This window comes from Stegodyphus dumicola, chromosome 3 (assembly GCF_044657685.1).
Source record: "Stegodyphus dumicola isolate Sdum_Otavi_A_Nest chromosome 3, ASM4465768v1".
Classification (NCBI taxonomy): Eukaryota; Metazoa; Arthropoda; class Arachnida; order Araneae; family Eresidae; genus Stegodyphus; species Stegodyphus dumicola.
In genome coordinates this window covers 199,555,552-199,574,843 of record NC_140770.1, presented here as the reverse complement: position 1 = coordinate 199,574,843, position 19,292 = coordinate 199,555,552, and the positions used below count along the sequence as shown (strand labels likewise).

Genomic DNA, 19,292 nt, shown 5'->3' with positions numbered 1-19,292 from the left:
CAATTCTACTTCAGGAAAGCTAAAATATTTAGCAGTGTACGTAATTTTTTTCATTCACATATGCAGGTTCAAACTGACGTGCAGAATACACCAAATGTTTACTGTCGGTACATTCAGATATACAGTAAAAGTTCGATAATCCAACAGCCGCTGAATTGGAATATCCGATAATTCGGTGTTCTTTTCGCCAACATTCATGACATAAAATATGCACAAATAGATTTTCATTCGTTAATATTCGGAAAGGCTCGGAAATTGCTTCACGTCCATCTGCCATTTTCAATAAGTCTTCTGTTTAAAAATTCGCGTTTATATGTGTTGGATTTTAATGTGGAATAGAGTTTTGGCGTAGTATGAAACTTGGTTCCTTACCAAAAGAGCATAATGCTATAACTTAAACATAAACTTTAATTAGTGCTTTTCTTGAGTTTAACAAAACCGATGAACAAGATTGATCCGCCTATGACATACGAGGGATAAACATAACATGAAGAAGATGTGAGTTAGATAACAGGTGATTAACTTGACTGGTGTGTCGTCAAATACTTGGCTGCAAGAATTCCATAATTCATTTCATATAAAGGCTGTCTGGGACATTCGGCTAAATTCCTATTTCTACTGTATTCTTTGACAGCTTCTTTCCATGTCAGAATTCCATATATCAGATCGCCTCACCAAGATGCAGAATCACGACTGCTGGCCACGTCGATACCCAGGACGTCGAGAGGACACGCAATATTCTAACACACGTACACTCTTTCTTGGCTTCTATACTACGGGGCTACATAGCGTTGAACTTTACGCGTCTCCAGCAGTGCGTAACCGCGAGGGAGAATGTAAATTTCCCAACAATAGGTCGTTTGCCTTACTTACTTATTAAGAACGTTTTATAAACTTGAACAAAACGTTGATAGGGAATTAAACGGAAACATGATTTTTGCAATTTGCGAAAAGTGTCGAGTGGCACTGTCATAATGTAAATTGTAATGAATCCTCAGATTTCCTAGATTAGTGGTGGCGAATCTTTTTCGGGGAGAGGGCGTTTTGTCCAAACCTCTTTGATTAAATCCCCATCGGAGAGCGGTTTATCATGTTTTGCCAGGCACAGTGAAATTTGAAAGCTGGCCGTTGTTAGATGGTTTGTTTAAAAAAGATAATTGCAAAAACCAATTTTCTGGTAATTGTAATTTCTCAATTTCTCTTCAATAAACACCTTCCGTTCAGCTTCATCAAGTTCGACAACAATATTGTGTTTGGTGTTAAAGTGCTGCAAGTAAGTAAGTGAAAAGTAAGCCGTAAGTAAAGATACGTAAGTAAGTGAAACGTTTAAGTGAGGGAAACGTTAACATGCATTTAAATTACATAGTATCATTTTATTGTGATTATTGATTAAGGAAGTAATATTGTAGTCGCGTGTCGGCTGATGAGGCTCTGCGTGCCGACGCGTGCCATAGATTCGCCATCACTGTCCTAGACTATTTAACAGCGCGGATTTCATCTTCACCTTCATCCATCATATTCACCAGATTTGGTCCTTAGTGTCATCTTTCTCACTAAGCAGCATTTGCACGGTTGAAGCAGCAACGATGATTATTTATAAGATGTCGTACGAGAATAACTTTAAGATTGTGACAAAGTATTTTTTTTTTAATCTTTCCTTCTGTATTATGAATATTAGATTTAAAACTTATCAAACACTCGCATTATGTAGTCATGCAGTCTGTTTGAAAAATTCTGTATCTTCTAGGAACAACCCATGCAAATTTTTACCAGAAAATTTCGTAACCCTGACTAGAAAGAAAATTCAAAGCTGAAGCCGATGGAGTATTGTTTGAATAGGCAATGGTGGAGGGGGGAAAGGATCTTGCAGGCGAAAAGTCGTAAAGATTCTCGTCACGTGCGCGGCGCATCAGGTTAATTATAGACGGCCAAATCGTATTGACATTGGCCGAGAGACTTAAAGAGACGGGAGAAAAAAAAAAAAAAACGATGTGAATTAAAAAAATGGTGGGTCCAAGAGAGGGTTTGAGCGCTCCACTATCTCTGAAGAGCGGCTTTACATCCACTTACGGCAAGATTTTTTTTAACTTCCGCTCACACTGTGCCGATTTCTAGTCTGTCTTGTCCCTCTTTTTTTTTTTTTTTTTTTTTCCGAAAGAAAGCTTATTGTTCGATGACGGTTACGGCTGCAGTTTTTCATTTGGGCTTTAGCTTTTTAATTAAAGGAATGGTGCCATATTTTTTAACCTCTTGAACTCGTAATTTAGCAGTCCACAGCTCGAGCTGTCATTTCATTCGTTATATGAGAACATAGTTATAGTACAGAAAGGAATGAAGAAATAACGCTCTGGAAATTTCTTTAGGGTGAGTCTATTTCAGTATTATGTCTTAGATATGATCCATACTTTTACACTATGGTTTAATAAATAAATCAAATACTGGCTGCATTTGTAGAGTTTGCCGATAAATGATCATCTAAAATCAATTGGTTAGTTATAGTATAGCGCTCGAGCGCTGTGTGCTTAAAGAGAGTTGCATTTGTAGAGGATTTTCTCAGAGTTTGGTTTTATGTTTGCCCTTCATGCGTGGAAACTCCCATGTAGCCAATATATTCACTCACGTAGGTTAGGTTATTTGAACATGGCAGAGCACACGGGGCATATTAAGGGAAGGGATACCTTCGCGGCGGGCTTTCTAAAAGAAACTTACTCGTATTCACATCACGTATGGGAGAAAACCGCGAAAACCAAGCTCGCAGGCCATTCACCTGGGATTCGATCCCGAATCGAATTACCAACATTCAACGGTGTCATGCCGTCCAGATAGGAAAGTGGTTAGTAACCTTGACTGCCGTACCGAAAGGCCCGGGTTCGAATCCCGGAGAAGGCATAGATGTAACTTGTCTGTCCCTTCACAGGAGGCAACAATGGCCCACCTATTAGATACCTCCATAATAAAGAGACCAAGAGACCACTGCTTCTGACCTTAGTAGTAGCCAACGACTTTAAACGGCTACAGCCTGCCATTGGGGGGGGGGTGGCTTCAATGGCCTTAACCTTCCGAAGCAATTTTATGCGGCCCACGAATACATTTCAATTACGTACCTGTTGCAAATACAGTGTTGCAAAGATTTCAAGATTTTTAATCATTTTAAGTCCGAGCTTACATTATTTTCATTACCATTAAAATCGAACATAAATAACAAACTAGAATTGAATTACCAATTACAGAGCTAATTAATTTGTAATGTGATATAAATCTTTTACTGAAAGATTTCAAGATACAGATTTTATTACCCTTTATTGCTACTTGTCAAACAATAAATGAGCTCAGCTGCCAATTTTTGCACTAAGAATAGTTGTTTTGTTCGGAAATACTTGAAAATATCTGAAAAAAGAACTGTTTATAAACAGTTCTTTTTTCACAGTTGAAAATTAATAAGAAATTAAATCGATTGATCAATGAACATCTATAATCCATGATAAAGGTAATTTCTGCTCGTTTCTCTCCAACGCTACTTACTTTAGTCTCCTCAAGTGTGAAATTATATTAAGAATTAAAATTTTCAATTATTTACATAAAACAATATTCGTTTTTATTTAAAATTTACAATTATTTACATAAAAAATATTAATTTTTGTTTAAAGGTTACAATTATTTACATAAAAATATATTAATTTTTATTTAAAGTTTACAATTATTTACATAAAAAATATTAATTTTTATTTGTACGTTGAAGAAAAATTTAATAAAAATAATATAAGTAAAGGAAACGGACTATTTTATGATTATTTATTCTGTTTTTCCTGCTGGAAAGTTTTTAGATTTGTTTATTTTTAGTTTAAATTTAAAAATATTGTTTAATGCTTAATTAAATACGTTACAATCATTCGAAATAAATGTCAGAGGGAAAATTTAATATTCAGCTGCCAATTTATTGTGTAACCAAAAAAAAAAAAAAAAAAAAAATCTTGTAGGTACAAAGCTTTTGATTTCAGATAGGAAAAAAAAAAAAAAAAAAAAAAAAAAAAAAATCTGAAATGTTTCAGATTTTAAATTACGTCCAAAGGGGCGTTTTTTTAACGTTTTGAGTTTACCTTTATTTATTAAATATCATGTTCTTTGCACTTAAACCATAAAATTCAGTTCAAGAGCAATATCGCAAAATAATGTTAAATTAAGCATATCTTTAGAATTTCCGATATACACAGTCTCGCGAGCTGGAGATAAAAGTATTTTTTTTTCTATATAACGTTGCCATTTCTCGCTTTTAAAGCATTGAGTTTGTAAATCAAAAATTCGTTAAAGTTTTACAAAATATAAAATCTATAATAAAACAAATTCCAAATTTGGGATTTCAGATGCCCATATTCGCAGTAGGATTTCGTCATTCAAAATTTGATGGCTCTATGTACCATTGTTTTATCACAATGCGAGAAATAGACAATCATTTATGCAGATTTTTCATTATTTAATTTCTTCAAATATAATGCAGGACTCTAACATTTTGTGGCAACAGTTTGGAAAGTGAACCGACGTTTATGAGTCCGACGCAAAATCGCAAAACGAAAACAATAGTCCTTCAGGGACAAAGCCCCTTTGGACTAATAAATATTAAATTTGAATTTTCTTCTATGCGATATTATTATTATTATTGTTATGTTATGATAAAGTTTAGTAAGTGAATTTTAACATTTATTTAAAATAATATTTTTTATTTTGTTAATAAAAATGTTTCATTTTGTTTAAAAAAAACTGGCCCGGCATCTGTTTTCAGATCCTTCACTGATTATTAACGAAATAAAAAATAATTTTGTTTATCGTTTCATATAGCTTTCGAATTTTTTATGTTACTGATTTTAAAAATAAATAGCAGTCCTCTAGATCAGTTCGAAAACGACTAGGAATTTATCAAATAAATTTTAAAATAATGTTTTCCTCCTCGTATACTTTTTAGTAATTGTAATTTAAAAAAAAAAAAAAATTGTTCATCATTTTAAAAACGATTGCTGTGACCAGGATTCGAACCTGGGTTATTGCGGCCACAACGCAATGTACTAACCACTATACGATCACGGCCGCAGTAGAGATGTTCTTAGTAGCTTACTGAAAGGAAAGAATAGGCACAAACTGCTCTACTTTTACGAAAAAGGAAAGGGTGGGACGATCAAGCATGACCGAAAGATAGCCGAGGAGAAAATCATTACTTGTATATGCAATTGCTGTGATTGACTAAAGATGGCGCCAGTTGTATGAACAAGTCATATAATCCATAGAGATTTCATCATTTAAAATACTATGTCTCACACACGTATGGTAAACATTTATCGAAATCGCAAAAATAATTTAAAATATCTGTGTCTTTTGTCTCTCCTATATCACTTTTATCGATTTTACGCTCATAATTAATAAATTGAGAATATATCGTCTGGATGCACGTGTGTAGGCAACACTTATTATTGATCATAATAACTACAACTACTTCTACTAGATAATAACTACTACTTTCACTTCACCTTTAGTTTCAGTTTAGTTTCTAAGTGTTGTCATGCATGAAATCAGTAAGGAGTTAGTGAGGGCTACAAGGAATAATAAAGATGTTATATATGAAAAAAATTGATTCTTGCTTTTTGCTGTTTGCCTTTTAAATTATTGTAAAAAGAACTCAGCAAGCAACTACATTCTTGGTGACCTCGGAATTATTGATAAAGATGTCAGAAAGTGAAGAATCGGCGATTAAAGAAGAAATAGCACGGGTAAGTGTTAAAATACCTCCCTTTTGGGCTGAAAAGCCAGAGATATGGTTTTATCAAGTAGAAGCACAGTTTTCTATTTGTGGAATAACTGCCGAGGAAACTAAATTCAACTACTTAGTTTCACAGCAAAATTTGTTGAAAGTTTGTGGGATATTATAAGTGACAATAGCAAAACAAAATATACTGCTGCTAAAGAACGTCTCTTGAACACTTTTAAAGAAAGTGAAAATAAACATTTACAGAGACTGCTAACAGGCATAGACTTAGGAGACAAGTAAACCTAGTCGACTTTTACAAAAAATGCGAAATCTTGCTACCGATGGCATTTCGGATAAAGTTCTTAAAACACTATTTCTGCAGAAAATGCCAGATTCTGTGCGCAATATTTTAATCGTTAGTGATGAAGATATCACAAAACTGGCTCTAATGGCCGATCGTATCATCGAAATGCAACCGAAACAAGAACTATACTGTGCCAGCAGTATTGTTTCTCCAGATAGCAGATGCTATTGCTGAATTACAACAACAAATTGCAGCTTTGGATAATAAACTCGAAAAACTAACTGTCACAAGGAATTCTCGTCCTCGCTCAAGAAATAGCAGTCGATCATCTAATGATCGAAGTAAGTTTCGGAGCCGTTATAACCCTAATGGCAAGTACTGTTATTTTCCACTTTCGTTTCCGAGAAAAGTGTTTTCCTAGTAGATGCAAACCCCCCTGTGCATGGAAAAACAACTCCCCGGAAAACGAAAATCAGCAGTAGAATTAGCGGCAGACTCTGCTGCTGTAAATAAAGAAAATTGCCGTAAATTCCGCTTATTTATCACGGACAAAAAAACAGGCTTACATTTTCTGGTTGACAGTGGAGCAGAGGTAAGCCTTATTCCTCTTACTTCTAAACACAAACTTATTAGTGACTATAAATTATATGCTTCAAATAATACAGAAATTGATACTTTTGGTACAGAAGTTTTAATTCTTGATCTTGGTTTACGCCGAGAATTTCAATTCCCATTTATTATAGAAAAAATTAGTAAACCCATATTAGGTGCAGATTTTTTAAATAAGTTCAATTTATTGATTGATATAAAGCATAAAAGGCTAATTGATGGTGTGACGAACCTTTCAGTTTATGGTGACATCGCACCCATCTCTATTAATGAAACTGTAAATACAACGGGCAGCTTATGTAAATATTCTGATTTGTTTGCTATGTATCCTAGTATCACAAAACCAAATTTTCTTATTTCTACTGTAAAGCATAATGTGAAACATCATATTATAACTAAAGGACAACCTGTAAGTTGTAAAACAAGACCATTAGACTCTAAACGGTTGGAAATAGCTAAAAGAGAATTCAAATATATGCTAGACAATAACATCATTAGTCCGTCCAGTTCAGAATGGGCAAGTCCCCTACACATAGTGACAAAGAAAGACGGTTCTTTCCGCCCATGTGGGGATTACAGAAGACTGAATGATTTAACTGTACCTGATCGTTATCCCAATCCTCGAATTCAAGATTTTCAACATATTTTAACTCATAAAACTATATTTTCTAAAATTGATCTCTTTAAAGCGTATTTTCACATTCCAGCAGCAGATGAAGATAAAGAAAAAACTGCCATCATCACACCTTTTGGTTTTTACCAATTCAATGTCATGAGTTTTGGTCTCAAAAATGCCCCGCGACCTTTCAGAGGTTCATCGCTGAAGTTTTTTATGGCCTAGACTTCGTGTTTCCATATTTGGATGATGTGTTGATTGCCTCTTCTTGCGAGGAAGAACATCGTTTACATCTTAAAACAGTTTTCCAGCGTTTAGATAAATATGGTCTCCGAATTAATATTAGCAAATCAGTTTTGGGAGTACCTGTAATAGACTTTTTGGGCTATCAAATATCTGCTGAAGGTTCAAAACCTCTACCTCAAAAAATTAAAGCTATCATAGAATATCCGTTGCCGGAAACTATACACCAACTTCGTTCCTTCTTAGGAATGATCAATTTCTATCGTAATTATATAAAAAATGACGCAGAAACTGAAGCTCCTCTTCATGAACTTTTGAAAGGATCTACAAAAAAAGATCGACGTAAAATACTATGGACCAACGAAACCAGGAAAAGTTTTGAAAAATGTAAACAAGATATTGCTGAAGTAGCGTTGATGGCCTACTCCAATTCGGATTACCCTCTGGCACTTCTCACAGATGCATCCGATTTGGCTATTGGGTCAGTTATTCAACAAAAAGAACCAAATGGATGGAAGCCTATTGCATTTTTTTTTTCCAAAAAAGCTTAATGATGCCCAGAAAAATGATAGCGCTTACGATCGCGAGCTTTTGGGTATATATTTATCCGTTAAACATTTTAAACATTTACTTGAAGGCCGCGATTTTACTATTTATACGGATCATAAGCCCTTAACGTTTGCTTTTAAGCAAAATAATAACAAAGCCTCTCCCAGACAACTAAGACAGCTACAATATATCTCACAATTCTCTACTAACCTACGCCATATAAGTGGTCAAAACAATGGGGTTGCAGACAGCCTATCTAGAATTGATGACATCGATTCACCTGTTGTTGATTTTGACCTGATAGCAGATGTACAAATTAATGATGATGAACTGAAACAGTTGAAATTACATTCCAAATCATTGCGTATTAAACAGCACCAATTACCATCAGGAAAACTCTTATATTGCGATACCTCTACTTCTAATATCAGACCATTCATACCTAAAACTTTTCGGATGAAAATATTTAATGCAGTTCATGGTTTAGCTCACCCTGTAATCCGAAGTACTGTAAAAGAGATTACTAAAAGATTTCTTTGGCCAGATATAAAAAAAGATGTTAAACAGTGGGCCCAAACTTGTATCGATTGTCAGAAAAATAAAGTAACTAAACATACAAAATCAGAATATTCTCAATATCAAGCACCAGGCGAAAGATTTAGTGTCGTGCACATTGATTTAATTAGGCCTTATTCACCTTCTAATGGCTACACTTATTGTTTGACGTGTATTGATCGGTTTACCTCTTGGATGGAAGTGGTACCGTTATCAAATATCACAGCAGAAAATATAGCAAGAGCCTTTTATGAACATTGGATAACACGATTTGGTGTACCTTCTTGTGTTATTACTGACAGAGGAACTCCATTCATTTCGGAACTGTTTCGAAATTTGGCTTCGCTATGTGGAGTAAAAGTAAACCATACAACTTCTTACCATCCTCAGAGTAATGGGAAAATTGAGCGTCTACACCGTACTTTAAAAACAGCTATTAGATGTCATAATTCTCTTCATTGGACAGAAACATTACCAACAGTTCTTATGGGTTTGCGAGCTGCTCTACATGAGGACTGTAAGTATACAATAGCTGAAATGGTTTATGGCAAAACTATTAAATTACCTGGCGAATTCTTTGAAGAATCAAACATGCCAATATCAAATGATAATTTTGTAAGTAATCTTCGAAATCGGATGGCCCTCTTAAAGCCCTATCAATCCAAATCCAAATGTAAACAAAAGATTTTCATCCCAAAAGATTTGTACACATGTTCGCATGTGTTTCTGCGGGTTGACAGAGTGAAAAAAACCTTTGGAGCCCCATATGAAGGACCCTTTTTGGTACTGCAAAGAACCCCGAAATATTTTCTTCTATCAATTAAAAATAAACAAGTTAGTATCTCTGTGGATAGGTTAAAACCAGCTTATGTGTTACAACCTAATGAACTTTTGTCTCCAACTTCAAAAAGTGATCATACATCTGTGCCAAGTAAGCAAACATCAGTGCCAAGTCAGCAACTAGAACAACCTAAAAAATTTACATGATGTGGAAGACAAAGTAAAACTTCCAGTTCGTTTCAATGACGTTATTGACTCTTCTTGAACTTATAACTCTTTCATATTAATTTAAAACTTAATTATGTTTTTCTTTGTGTACATAATTTCAATATATATATTTGTATCAGTGTTATTTGTATAGATATTTGTATCTTCTCTCTCGCCATGTTTTCAGAGTAACGTAACTTTGTTAGATTTAGGTCTGTTTCCGCGATTCTTGTTTGCGCGTTTTTAAAAAATCTTCCTGTTTGCGCGAAATCGGGGAGTATAGTCCCCCTCCCAAAGTTCCTCAGGGGATGTCAGGATGAGTGAGGATGAGTCATTAAGAAGAGTTGGGCAGTTTCTTTGTGAAGTTAGTCATCGTCTTGACATTGTTAGACTGAAGACGTGTCTTAGTTTAGGCTCCTCTCGAAATCTTTAGTTTCATTCCACTTTAAAATCTTTAGTATTAGCTGTTATTTTTCGTATCTAAATCAGTATGGATGTTTTAGAGATTATTGAAACTAAAAGGAAAAAGCCTTTAGCCCTTTACAAAGGTTATCAATATCGAATTCGGAATAGAAATAAGGAAAATGTAGTTATTGGATTTGCATAAATGAAAAAACTAAAAGCTGAAAAGGCTCAATTAAGACCAAGGAAGAAGTTATTTTAGAAGAAAAAATTCATTTATGTCAACCTGATACAGCACATTCTTTAGTAAAAAAACAAACATTTGTAGCAAAAATGAGAGCGAAAAAAGAAAATGTTCCACTTTCTCAAATTTACAATGAAGTTGGAAAACTATACAATCAAGGCTTTGACATATTAACCAATATGCCGCAGTTTTCAAGTGTTAAAACAGCTCTATACAAATCTAGGCAAAGTTCCGAAGGATACGATCGAGAAGCTACGTGTATGGAAGATTTAGAAATTCCTAATGAATTATTAGCAATGGATGATAACTTTAGTTTCTTTTTGTTCGATGAAAGGTAGCCGAATTTTGGTATTTTCAAGTAAGAAGGGGAGGGAAGCAATGAAAAGCGGCAAAACTTTCTTTATGGATGGAACTTTTAAAAGTTTCTCAAAGCTTTTCTCTCAAATTTATACTATATATGTTGATATTGGAAGTACCTCTAACGAGATTAATGTTGTTCCTGTGTTATTTTGCTTACTTCCCGATAAGCGAAAGCAGACTTATGAGAGATTATTTCGTTTAATTAAACATCATATTTCTGATTGGGATCCTAAAGAAATTGTGATGGAATTTGAAATTGCAGTTATAATTTCGCTGAAAAATATTTTTGCTTCCTTAATTATAAGAGGTTGCAATTTCCACTTAAATCAGTGTCTTTGGAGAGATTCAAGACTTGGGACTTGTTAACGAATATAGGCATAATGAAGAAATTAGAACCCATCTCAGAATGTGCGCGTCCCTTGCATACATACCCGCGGAATATGTCGATGATGGTTGGCTATGCATACAAGAAAGTTCACCTCGTAATGCAAGATTAGAGGCATTTTATGATTACTTTGTTGAGCAATGGCTTGAAAATGACGTCGTAACTGTACAGATGTGGAATTGCAATGAAAAATTGCACAGGACAAATAATATTGTTGAAGGATGGCCTCATAAATTAAATTCTATTATTAGAAAATCCATCCTAAAACTCCTAGAATCCTAGAACTGATAAAATTTTTGAAAAACGAAGCTAAAGAAAGTAATTATTTTATAGATCGTCGTTATGTAAATTTAGAAGGGAAAAGAAGGAAAACAAGTGTGGTCAAAAAAGAGGAAAGAATCCAACGTATTATGCAAGAATTTTACTCATCACAAAATATAAGAAAGTGCTTATTATCTCTTTCTTATCTACAAAAATTCGATTAAAACATATGAAAAAAAAGGAAAGTGACTAACATCACACAACTTTTAAACACGCCAGTATTTTTTACTCCCAGTCCTAAGCCTGGAAAAGTGTGAAGGAAAGTTGAATTTTCTCTGTTATTAAATTGAAAATTTTAGTTATAAGGTATTTTCTGCCTCCTTTCCGCATGCCTTCGTGATTAATTGGAAGCATACTCAGGCGTGTATTCGAGAGGTTCAGGGTTCGAGATTAGGGAAGTGCATTGCATATTTTTCACGTTTGCTGCATTGATTAAACTTAATAACGTCACACTGTAATCAAATTTATTAAATTTTCTAATCGTAGCATGCATTTTAAGGGATTATCAGAGATTTCGAAAGCACGAATTTTAAGGGATCATCGTCAGAGTAAACTAAAGTCGTTTGATATTTGCCTTAAAGAAGCTGATTGTACTTACTCTTCAGTTACAACTGTTGAACCAGTGTTTCCGAAGTTTTTAATATTGCCACCATACGAATAAATTAAATTGCGAATCGCATTTACAGTTGGAATTGAAAGTGACTCACACAGTTTCTCTTAAAAAAGAAGCTAGATGAATAGGAAATTTAGAAAAAGAGCATTTTAAAATGAAATAATATCAAATAATTTGATAATAATTAGCAATTTCATTACATACAAATACAGATGTGTATATAAAAATAAATGATTTAAAATATACTCTTTAACTATTTATATTTACAGCCAATAATTACTAACAAGTATATACACATAATTAATTATTTTAAATTAGTATGATAAATATATACAATCACTGCTGAATCGTGCGCTGTGCTTCTGGAATTTCTGAATTAAATCTTTGAAACTAACAAATTTACCTTTGACAATTAATAAATTTATCAATGGTTTCTATTAATGTATTTGGATATTCCGATGAATGAAAGTAAAGCAAGTCCATTCAATCGAGATTCAGATGCTATTTTTCTGAATTATGACTTTGACAATTTACAGCTAGGAAAAAAAAGCTTCTTTTGGCTAGGACAAAGCTTTCTCAGAAACTGCCTTGATATTCTAGGTATATTTTCTTCTCATCTGCCTTTCTTTTCGCAACGAATATATATTCTGAGATTTTATTATAATTCACCTTTATGCAGAATTTCGGAAGAATACTGTTTTTACTTTAGCAAACGATCTTTTAGTTCATTTCCAAAATCATCGCAGAGTTTGAACATCTCTTCCTTTTTAAAAACAGTACTTCATTTATTCAAAGATATACAAAGACTAAGACTTTGTAAATATTTTTCGATTATTTCTTTTAAAAATTCTTTTTTTAAATCTAAAAAATTTTTGCTTTCCTACATTTCGGAAGAGGCCAACGCCCAGTCGGCCCCCCATTATGCCCTTTGGAAGGGGGGTAATGAAGATTGATGATTTCGCGCAATCAGGAACAACCGCGCAAACAGGAAGACACCACTTTGTTACTGGTAGGGGAGTGATGTAGGCAACACTTATTATTGGTCATAATAACTACAACTACTTCTACTAGATAATAACTACTACTTTCACTTCACCTTTAGTTTCAGTTTAGTTTCTAAGTGTTGTCATGCATGAAATGAGTATAGAGTTAGTGAGGGCTACAAGGAATAATAAAGATGTCATATATGAAAAAAATTTATTCTTGCTTTTTGCCTTTTAAATTATTGTAAAAAGAACTCAGCAAGCAACCACATACTTAATTAATAAATTGAGAATATATCGTCTGGATGCACGTGGATGTTTATAATGGATAAAGCGTGCTCGATATTTCACTTATGAGCTATATCGGATACAACGCAATAGTGTACTAAGTCATAGCACATGTTCGTTAGACTGGTAGAAAAGTAATTCACTTAACTATAATTAAATCACTAGTCATCTTCAAAACATGTATGCGAGCACGAGCGAGACTACTAATTGAGATGCAGATAAACGGTACAGTTACCTGCATATAGTTTCTTTACAATTAAAATTACAGTTTTAGGTATATGAAATAATGCAATTAATGTTAAAAAGTAAATGACAGTTCGAACGTCCAGATACTGTAAAACCAGCACGAGTTTCTTTTTAACACTTAAATTTTCATTCATTTCGTTAATTAAAATCCTATGCTGATTAAAATAGGAAATGCACGCCAATTCGCGAGTCTTCAAGAAGTTTTTATTGAATAAATAAATTATAGGAATGTGTTGTTAACGACGGCAAGTTAGTGATTTCAAGAAGATTCATTTTAACAGTTTCTTTTTATTTTTTTATTGAAAATTCGTTTTATATGTCTGCTCATATGTCACAAATTCTACAAAGCGATTTTATTATTTTGGAGCGGAATACTGAAGTGTTTCAATTATTAGATATTTTATCAGTAATAGATAATATAATAAGTAACAAACTTTAAAAAAAAAAAAAAAAAAAACCACCGGCGCTTCTGCCCTAGTGCCCCTAAATCTGCTTTCTTGACCTTGAGCCCCGGAGTGCATCACCATACGCCCTGGGCAAGTGGTCAAGCTTGTCTCGGGCTTGACCACTTGCCCATGGCATATGGCCCAGGGCACCACCGATGCTTAGCACCGAACTGAACGTGGTACTCATTTTATTAACCCACTCAAGGGATGAAAGGACTGAGTCAACCTTGCCCAGCCTAGGGATCGAACCCCGAACCTGTGGTACAGCTGCGCGACGCGCTAGTCACATCGCCACCGGGCGGTATTATCGTGACAGTTAATATTAATTATACAGCGCTTCTTAAATGCTTTGGCTCAAGCAACATATTTACATTATATTTTTTGTCAAGCTTAAATTGAAGAAATCTAGTCTTTCATATCATTAATTTGCACGCATGTACATGTAAATGTTTCTTATTAATAAGAAGTGTAAATGTTTCGTATTAAAAGGGAAAAATTAATGTTTGAACCTCACCCCCAAATATGGGCTCAAAAATTTTAACTGCCTTCAGAAAATAAAAGTATTTAATTTTACACACATATGATCCGTAAACAAAAAAATTAAGTTTGAAATAGAAGATTATGGCTTGTGACTGGCAAAGCTTCCTATTTCTAGATATTATAAGAAGTGGGTTGGCAATTATTTTGTACTGTTATTTAAGTACTGTTTCTAAATGTTTTAAAGATTTTATATATACACAATCCGTAGCTGACAGCTAACCCTTTTTACCGGAAGATTCCCGGTTTTTCATCAGATCCCCGAATGTCTCAGTTTTTAATTTTCAGCTTAGGAAAATTTTTCCCGGCAATGATTGAAAATTAAATTAGGCAAATTCCATTCACTTGCCTCTGGTTTTCAGAATAATTTTTCGTATCAAATTTTATTGCATCTGAATTGTATTTCTTAATTATATTTTATTGATTTTATTAAATGTTTCTCATTAAATTTCATTTAATTCCGAGTTGTCTTAACCTACTGTAGACTTTTGTAGATTTTTATATGAAGATTTAAGCAATGTCTAGTCATTTAATGTTTGTATTTAAGTTTGTTTACTTCAATATAGGGTACATTGCTATGTTTATCCACACAGATGCTATGTACGTTAATTATTAATTCTATTTTCATCCCATTTAAAAGCACTTTGGTAAACAAAAGCCTTCCTTCACCACTCGGAGTTTTCTCAATATAAAAGTGTAACAAAATTAAATTAGTCATGGAATAATATCCAATTAAGTACTAATATATTTTACATCAGAATTGAATTACAAATAGTTCAGTTACCTGAACCATGCATTATAAAGTCAGTTTGGAGTTCCTTTGAAAAAGATCGCCGCACATGCGTGAAATCTTTCCGGTTTCTCCAGGTTTTTATGATTTCAAGGTTGGTAACTGTGCACGATGCCTAACAACATGCATATATATTCCTACGCTAAAAAAAAATTCATGGAATTAAATATGAAAAGTAGGTACTTTTTGTTAACGGGACACCAGTCGCCAAATATGTGCCAAAGCGCCAAATATGTTTGCTTAGGTGTATCGCGCCACTAAAGAGCTGTGCATTGCTAATATATGATGTTTAATGTCCACAACAACGAAGCTGTGTGCGATAACTAATTTGTGAATCTCTCAAATTTTATTTGAACGAAAGTAGATCTCTTTGTATATGGGGAGAACAACAGTTTCGTTCTCCTCATGCATATAGCGATTTGTTTCTGCTTAAAATATCAAAGAATTGCAGAAATTCTGCACCGCGCCCAGCCTTGGCATCGCACATATTAAACTGAATATATATTATATTCATTATATATAAAATTATTACTCTTTTTATGAAGCTCTTTGCATCTTTAGATTTGCTGCCGTATAGTTAGATATCGCGCTAACGTTTACATTTGGTGCTAAGTGAGGTCCTGTTAATGCAAAATGCCAAAAAATATTACACCTAGTCACCTTCGAAGTAAGTAGTAACATCCATAGAACAATTTTGCTTAAATTCTTAGTATATGAAATGATGAACATAGAATTTCATTAATTACTGAGCAACGCAATTTTTTATTTATTCTTCATAAAAAGTATTAATTCTGTATATGGGATAGATGAAAGCAACCACTTTCATCTATCCCATATACAGAAATTTAGCTATTTATGACATTAATCGCTAGATTACATAACTGTGAAAGAATAAATAAATCACCTAAACACTTTTCGATTAAATAGCTGCTGTGAACGGTATAGTAGTCAACGGAAGCTGACTATTACAATCTGTTACTTTAGAACAGGTATTTCAAGGTAATTCCCACCCTTTTGGCTTGCTTCGTAACCCTGGTAACGATTGCCACGGCAGATTGCTGAGTCCTCAAATTTGCCAAAATTTCCTAGTCGCTTTTATTTGGCGATGACGACGGGAAGATCACTACAACCCTTAGGTCAATGCTTTAAAGTAACAGAGTATAGTCCGACAACAAGGATGTGGGCTCACCTGGCACACAATGCTTGGCTGTGTACCTATCTTCATAATTCTCCCCTTCTTCGCGAGTGTATTTAGTGTTACGAATTTTTGAATATGCCAGTTTAAACAATTACCAATTAAGTTTATTTTTCAAAAATTTCAAAATATAAACTAGCGTTCTGGAAATGTGTATTTCGTTACAATTTCTTACTATTCGTAAGCTGAAATGAAAATCTGCACTACAGTGAAAATTCGTATTAAAAAAGTATTAAAATCTTGGAAATCTACCATCTTTGTTTATTTGTCATTACTTAAATATTATTTAGAAAACTTTCCTTTTGATATTATAAAAGCTTACTTTAAATTTGAAACGGTATTTTGGAATATTATTTACTCTTATTAAATACTTTCTAGAAAATATTCACTATTAATTCTGTTAGTCTCAACTACACCTTCATTTTGAAAAACATTCAAAATTTATTAATTTCATAAATTTTAATACCAAGAAACTTTCGCTTAAAGTTAAACAATAATATAACTGTTTATATGATTGGAATTCTTTCAGAAAAGGTACCATAAAAACTTATACCATTATAATACTGCTTTCAGAGCTTATATTGTGCTGAAACCGTAAATAAGAGGGTTCTGGCACTTTTGTATGTATGTAACTGAACCACAATATCCTCAGAAAATTTTGATCTCGACAATTTTATTTTATAAAATAAGTTAAGCCTTAAAAATTGATTGTTAAATCTGAATCCATGCCTGCTTTTTCCTGGAAGCAAACCATTGGACGGAAGTTGAGATCTTTTAAAGAAAGAAAAGGTCCCCCTTCACATCTCGAAGGCTTAGAATCTCACATCCCGAAGAGAGCACTTTGGTCACATGAACACAGTAAAAGCTTTGAGCTTGCTATCTTTGAAGTTCGCATAAGTAAACACCTTGACATGATAACAGTCTAAATGTCAAGGTGCTTATTTATGTGAACTTTAACGATAGCAAGCTCAAAGCTTTTACTGTGCTCATGTGACCAAAGTGCTCTCTGAAATATGTGCTCACTAATGAAATAAATTACTAAGAAATCTGAATTTAGTTTTAAGCGATGGGATACGACCATAAAAACTCTGAACTAGGTCTTGTTTGAATTTTCACACCTCCTTTCGTCGGTAAACACATAGGTTTGCCTTTAACAACTTAAAAATGCGAAATGCCTAAGGCTCTTAAGATTTAGTGTCGAAAGCTCTTTGTATCTGAGACCATTTCGAAAGATGACGATGACGATCGAAGGCTTATTCTCCAGGAAATGCGATGAATTTATAATAGCGGGTAAAGGTTTGTTCCTGTAAGTACTAGAAGTAGTGCATTTACAACGTTACAACGTTAATGCTAGTATAAAATACCCTGGTAGTGCAGATACAACGCTAATGACTTTTTACGGAGTAGATCAGTTGCAGACTTCTTGGAACGATATAACCAAATACGGAGAGCAAAAAATGTCGCTTTTACAGAACCTTACGTTTATTCTCACCTTACAAATCGACCCTAGGATTCCTGAGATATATTTTTCCCTGTCGCATTCTGCTTAGTAGCTATAATTATATCGGCAGGAGAACGTAATCAAAAGCGTTGCAACGTCCTATCTTTGTTTTCATAGTTACACATTTCAAAAAAATTTCTTTCCATACTTTCATATTGTGTCTAGCATTTTATCTATTCTCATTAATGACATTTTAACTGTTTTTGTTTGTGTGCTGAAGAATAAAAAGGGCCTATGTTTTTATCATCCCTTGAAATAATACTTTATACCAGCGGTGCCCTAACTTGTGCTCGCCAGCCCGATTAGGTACTATGAACAAAAAATATTTTAAAAATAACCATTCTTTTATATTTCTTAATTGTTAAAATATAGTAAGCATTTTTATAGTCATAAGAGATATCTTGCAAGCCGTTATAAAACAATTGATTGCTGACTGATGAACTTTATAGCGAACATGGAATCTTATTGCTTCATTCCGATGTTAGATGGCTCAGCAGGGAAAAAGTGCTTCAACAATTTGTAGAACTTCTTTCACCAGTGAAGCAGTTTAAAGAATTGGACGATAATAATTGGTTATCCGATCTGTATTTTCTCATGAATATAGCCTCTAAACTGAACAAACTGAATGAAGATCTTCAGGGAAAGAAAAAACCCTTTTTCAATTGACTGTGACTGTAACTGCTTTTCAGATTAAGTAAAAAATTGTGGATAAATCAGATGAAAGGAAAAAAAATTCACCCGTTTTCAGAATTTATCAAGCGATATTAATAACCACAAGGCAACTGAAACAGAGAAATACTCGGAAAACCTAAATGCGCTGACAAATAATTTTGAACTCTGCTTCTCTGATTTCCATAAAGTTCAAACAATATTATTATTCATCTGAAAATTAATATCACATAAGATTGGAAATATGTTTAACAAAAATGTTGATATTTTGGAAATAGTCAGATTCAGTCGGAGCTATGCTTTAGATTTTGAGTGTAATTCCACTTTTAGCCCAAATAAGTTAACTATTTATCATTAATTTAATATTTTATTAAGTTTATATATATATTTTTTATTATGTTTAAGTTATGTATATCTTTATATTTTATTTAAACCTAATTTTAACTATTTAATTGTTTTAATTATTAATTATTATCTTAATTATTAATTTTTATTCTTCTTTTCTGACGGCCTTCCGTACTGCTCCGGCTATATATTTACGTAATTGGAATGACTGATAACGTTAAAGATGCCGTTAGGTTTCTTTAAAATAATAGAAAACAGCCGGTGGGTCATTCTGTTGAAGAAAACCTTTGTTTGTTTCGTCTTTCTGTCTCTCCCTCAGTTTTCTGATATTGAGTCAGGCAGGGTGATCATCTAAACATGGTCGCACCAC

General features: G+C 33.5%; 1 protein-coding gene and 1 non-coding gene across 2 annotated transcripts in view; one reads left to right on the top strand and one right to left on the bottom strand.

Annotated features, from left to right (window-relative positions):
* The window catches only part of LOC118193437 (uncharacterized), a 421,049-nt gene that overhangs the window by 47,527 nt on the left and 354,230 nt on the right, over positions 1 to 19,292 (top strand). The gene's annotated exons all lie outside the window — the stretch shown is intronic.
* TRNAH-GUG (transfer RNA histidin (anticodon GUG)) lies at positions 5,008 to 5,079 on the bottom strand. The gene has a single exon. It is a non-coding gene; the product is annotated as a tRNA-His (tRNA).